Genomic DNA, 6,152 nt, shown 5'->3' on the forward strand with positions numbered 1-6,152 from the left:
CACAGAATGTTGGCGTCGCTGGCAAGACAGGAATTTATTTCCCATCCCTAATTGCCCCATAGAAGGTGGTGGTGAACCGCCTTCTTGAACCGCTGCAGTCCGTGTGGTGAAGATTCTCTCCCACAGTGCTGTTAGGGTGGGACCTCTTGCATTTTGAGCCAGCGGCTATAAAGGAACGGCCGATATATTTCCAAGTCAGGATGGTGTGTGACTTGGAGGGGAACTTGGAGGTGGTGGTGTTCCCACGCGCCTGCTGCCCTTGTCCTTCTAGGTGGAAGAGGTCGTGGGTTTGGGAGGTGCTGTCGAGGAAGCCTTGGCGAGTTGCTGCAGTGCATCTTGTAGATGGTGCACACTGCAGCCACGGTACGCCGGTTGTGGAGGGAGTAAATGTTTAAGGTGTTGGATGGGGCACCAATCAAGGGAGCTACTTTGTCCTGGATGGTGTCGAGCTTTCTGAGTGTTTTGGAGCTGCACTCATCCGGGTAAGTGGAGAGTATTCCATCACACTCCTGACTTGTGCCTTGTAGATGGTGGAAAGGCTTTGGGGAGTCAGGAGGGGAGACACTCGCTGCAGAATACCCAGCCTCTGACCTGCTCTTGTAGGCACAGTATTTTGTTGGTCCAGTTAAGTTTACGGTCAATGGTGATCCCCAGAATGTTAATGGTGGGGGAATTCAACGGTTGTAATGCCATTGTCAAGCGGAGATGTTTAGACTCTGTATTGTTGGAGATGGTCATTGCCTGGCACTTGTGTGGTGCTTCCCACTTATCGGTCCAAGCCTGGATGTTGTCCAGTTCTTGTTGCATGCGAGCTCAGACTGCTTCATTATTTGAGGAATTATGAATAGAACTGAACACTGCAATCATCAGCGAACATCCCCACTTCTGACCTTATGATGGAGGGAAGGTCATTGATGAAGCAGCTGAAGGTGGTTGGGCCTAGGACACTTCCCCAAGTAACTCCTGCAGCGATGTCCTGGGGCTGTGATGATTGGCCTCCAACCACCACAGCCATCTTCCTTTGTGCTAGGTATGACTCCAGCCAGTGGAGTGTTATCCCCCTGATTCCCATTGACTTCAGTTTTACTAGGGCTTCTTTATGCCACACTCAGTGAAATGCTGCCTTGATGTCAAGGGCAGTCACTCTCACCTCACCTCTGGAATTTAGCTCTTTTGTCCATGTTTGGACCGAGGCTGTAATGAGGTCAGGAGCTGAGTGGTCTTGGTGGAACCCAAACTGAGCATTGGTGAGCAGGTTATTGGTGAGTAAATACTGCTTGATAGCACTGTCGATGACACCTTCCATCACTTTGCTGATGATAGGGCGGTAATTGCCCGGATCGGATTTGTCCTACTTTTTTGTGGACAGGACATACCTGGGCAATTTTCCACTTTGTCGGGTAGATGCCAGTGTTGTAGCTGTACTGGAACAGCTTGGCTAGAGGCGCGGCTAGTTCTGGAGCACGTCAAGCCCTGTAAGAATTTTGTATGTTTCAATGAGATCACCTCTCATTCTTCTAAACTCCAGAAATATAGGCCTAGTCTACTCAATCTCTCCTCACAGGATAATCCCCCCATCCCAGGAATCAGTCTGGTGAACCTTCGTGCCACTACTCTATCACAAGTATATCCTTCCTTAGGTAAGGAGACCAAAACTGTGCACAATATTCCATGTGTGGTCTCACCAGGGCCCTATATAATTGCAGTCGACTTCTTTACTCTTATACTCAAATCCTCTTGTAATAAAGGCCAACATACCATTTGCTTTCCTAATTGCTTGCTGTACCTGCATGTTAACTTTCAGTGACTCATGTACAAGGACACCCATGTCCCTCTGAACACTAACATTACCCAATCTTTCACCATTTAAAAAATACTCAGCTTTTCTATTTTTCCTACCAAAGTGGGTAACTTCACATTTCTCAACATTATATTCCATTTGCCATGTTCATGCCCACTCACTTAGCTTGTCAAGATCCCCTTGAATCCTCCTTGCATCCTCCTCACAACTTACATTCCCACCAGCTTTGTATCATCTGCAAACTTGGACATATTGGCCTAGAAATTCAGTAGGCTTAGCGCCCCATTTGGGGCGCTGGAGGGCCAAGCGCCGGAGTTATGGCCAGTTGGCAAATTCAGTGGGGCCCTTCCGTCAGCGTTACACCGGTTGCGCTGCGCCGGCACTGATGACGTCATCGGTGTGCGCAGCGTCCCGGTTGCCGTGGTGACGGGCCCCAGCGCCGAAATTGAGTTGCGGCCGCCTCGCCCGTGGCAGCCGCAACTAAGACTTTGGCAACCGAGTCTTGCAGGAGTTAGCACCGGCGCATTAAGGTCGCGCGGCGGCCGGCCGCTTTCCCGCCGGCCGCCTGCCCGCACCTCCCTCCCCGGACTCCTCCACCGCCCCCCCCCGCGGAACAGATGCGTCTGGCCTGCAAGCCCGGCACTTGTCCGAGGTGCCGGGCTCATTTTTCTGAACATTTGAACGGCCAGCGGGCGGGTGCAGGCAGCTCCTCCTTAACTGAAGGAGGAGGCCTGCACTTCCCCAGCCTGCCGCACCGCATCGGGTGCTGCAGCGCCGGAATTGCGCCGCAATGCGGCAGTCAGCGCCCATTTCGAGGCGCTGACACCCTCTAGTAGCGCCGGCAGCCATTTGGGCACGGCGCTACTGAATTTTTGGCGTGCGCAGGGGGACTTAGCGCCGGCGCTAAATTTCCGGCGCTAAAGCCCTGGCGAACCCACAACCGAATTTCTAGGCCATTACATTTGGTCTCCTTATCCAAATCATTGATGTAGATTGTGAATAGCTGAGGCCCAAGCACTGATCCTTGCGGTACCCCACCAGTTACAGCCTGCCAACCCCAAAAATGACCTGTTTATTCCTACTCTCTGTTTTCTGTCCGTTAACCAATCCTCAATCCATGCTTAGTATATTACCCCCAATCTCATGAGCCCTAATTTTGTTTAATAACCTGTTGTGTGGCACCTTATCGAATGCCTTCTGAAAATCCAAATACACCACACACCACATCCACTGGTTCCCCCTTATCTATTCTGCTCGTTACAACCTCAAAAAGCTCTAACAGATTTGTCAAACATGATTTCATTTTCATAAATCCGTGTTGAATCTGCCCAATCCTATTATTATTTTCTAAGTGCCCTGTTACCATGTCCTTAATAATAGATTCTAGCATTTTCCCTACTACTGATGTCAGGCTAACTAGTCTGTAGTCCCACGTTTTCTCTCTCCCTCCTTTCTTAAATAGTGGGGTTGAAAGGATTATTACTAGTTTTAGCCCCTTAGGGCTACCCTGGATCAGGCGTATTCCCCAGATGTTCACTTTCAACTAAAGTTAGAGGTAGCTGAATCCTAAAGATGCTTAATTGTGTCTAAAGGTCCAGACTATCTCTTCCTAAAGGAAAGGAACGACTTGAAGATGTACCGTCCTCCAGATAGCACTTTTATTAAGTTTAGCTAGACTGTAACCTTCCAGATATTATGAGGGTCCGGAAAACTCCCCCAGAATTCTGCAACTCCTCACCAAAGTGTATACAGAGATTGAGTTCGCGAGTTTGATACTGAAGTACTATGTGAGACAATTCTAAAAATATATAGATTTATTAAAGAACCGACATGCAATTACAGTAGGTGTTTCAATCGCGACATTAATAGTTCCAAATACAAAAAACTTTTACAATCTTATTATCAGAGGTCCTTATTCTCAAATCTTAACTTCGTTACATTTTTACATTTCTCAGTCTTATTCCAGGATATCCACCAAAATCAAATACAAGTACCTTGATCCCCGAGATACAAAGAGTTGAAGATTTACAGAGCTTGCCTCTGAAGCCGAGAATCGCTTTGCCCCTTTAAGCGAATCTGTCTCCCTATTTGAAAGTTCAATTTTTATACCCTTTATCAGTGGTATTTCCTTTGAAGTTTTCTGCTGATGTAAGCTAATTATCTCTAGTCATTTTTCTGTTGACCCCTGCTATTTTTACAGTTAGATCAGCTTGTAGCATTAAGAATTATGTCTCTACCTTTAGGTGTTCAAATGTATCATAAAAACAATGTGATGGCTGGTGCATCTATTTGATGTCATTCTTACCAAGGTCTTCTGTTTATATCTTTTTACGACATGTAAATTAAGAACACCTCAACTGGGTGCACCATTGTCTTCTTAGTTACCTCAACTGGTTGTAACACAGACTCATGTCTCCATGTTTCATTTAATGCCATTTTTATGAAGGCATATGTTTCTTTAATTTATGTGATTCTTTCCGAAGTGTTGGTTTAAGACACTTTAACTGGGTGTACCATTGTGTTCTTTCCAATGCTTCAGACTTTCAGGAACCTCCAACCACCTGCTCCAATAAGGCTATTGATTCAGTGTCAACAACTTATCTTATCTCAATAGCTTGTATGCTGTTTACAGCTTCTCCATTGTTAGATTTTTAGATTTTCAAGCCCAGTATGTCATGTTGTAATAAAGTCAAAATTCTTTCATAGGATGGGTGTATTTTTCTGAATATGGCTTATTCCTTCACAAAAATTGCTACCTTCCAATCCATGGGAACCATTTTAGAAACAATGGAATTTTGAAAAATGTCAACCAATGCACCACTATCTCTATAGCCACCTCTTTCAAAACCCTAGGATGTAGGCCATCAGCTCCAGGGTATTTATTGGCTTTCAGTCCCATTAATTTCTCCAGTACATTTTTTTACTAATACTAATTTCTTCCAGTTCCTCATTCTCGCTAGACACTTGGGTCTCCACTGGAAGTTTTTCATCTTCTTCTGTGAAGACAGACACAAAGTCTGGAATTTTGCCAGCGCTCAGAGTGTGGTTTTGGAGGCGGGACTGCTGTCAAAATCGCAAAGATTGACAGGAGGGGTTAACTCTGCCTGGAGGGCGGCAACACTTGTAACAGTTGTAGATTTAGGAGAAAACAGCCGGGAGGGCAGCACGCTTTTTGTTCACGCTGAATCGTGTAGTAGGTAACACAACCAGCAGGCTGAAGGGCTGGTGCATCGTCGGCGGGGAAAGAGTCGTCGGTGTTCACGAGGGATGGGTTCTCGTGGTTCGCGAGGGATGGATCCTCGTGCGTCCTTGTGTTTTGCGGGGGTGAGTCCTCGTGGTATCCCCGCGGGGCGTGCTCCGATCTTGTGGGCCCGAACATGCTGTACCCCGCGCTTGGAGAGATGTATACTTGCTGTTGCTTTGGATGTAGAGGCGGACGATCCGTGTGGCGGTAGAAGAGTCGAATACAGAGACCGTGAGCACGTGCATGGTCTGTGCCGCATCGATGTTCTCGGCGAACAGGGCTTCTACCTGCATAAAGCATGAGGGAGACCGTGGCTCCCTGGATTGCGGTAGCGACAGCAGAACGGCTGATGCTTCCATAGCGTGCTTCGTTTGTGAAAGACGTTCACAAACCCACCAATTGTAGCGCTGGTGGATGACGGTTGCCGTTAGTCGTGCTCTACCTCTGTGACATCGTTCGTGAAAAACGGGCTCACCTCCAAGCTGCGCTTCCATTGCGAATACGTACGCAAAGACGGGGTCGCTTTTGGTGGAATCGGTGTTAGGCGGTTGCTGTTCCGTGGTTGTTCGTCGGTTGTGCGTTGGTCGTCTTGAGTGAAGACGAGGTTCAGGCGCGCGTTGCTACCGTGAAAATCGTTCACGGATACGGGTTCACCAATTGTAGCATTGGAATTGATGAGCTCCCGTACTCACGTCGTGGGGTCACCAATGTAGCGGTTCGTGTAGATCGCCACTAAATAAGAGAGTTTGACTTCGACGAACTATTAACAAGTTGTTTATTTACAGGAACAGGCTAATTACAGAAGGTAAGATAGCAGGTAAGATGGCTGACTGTAGGAGCACCGTGGTGTAGGTCTTGTCCCAGCGGGGACTCCACGAGGACTGAGTTCGCAGTCCAGTGGGGAGCGTGATGATGTCATTGCGTTTGTGTTGTGACGTCATCACGTTGCTCGCGTTTCCTGCGCTTAGGGCATCACGTGATGCGCGTCGTTGCATCGCTGGCCGTTGAGGCCGAAGTCAGGAGGCTGGGCTGTGCTGGTGCTTGCCATGGGAGCGGAAGATTGCGTCGCTCCCGTCGGCTGGCCGTTGAGGCCGAAGACGCTAGGCC

This window comes from Somniosus microcephalus, chromosome 14 (assembly GCF_052327205.1).
Source record: "Somniosus microcephalus isolate GS21.2 chromosome 14, FLI_Smic_1.0, whole genome shotgun sequence".
Classification (NCBI taxonomy): Eukaryota; Metazoa; Chordata; class Chondrichthyes; order Squaliformes; family Somniosidae; genus Somniosus; species Somniosus microcephalus.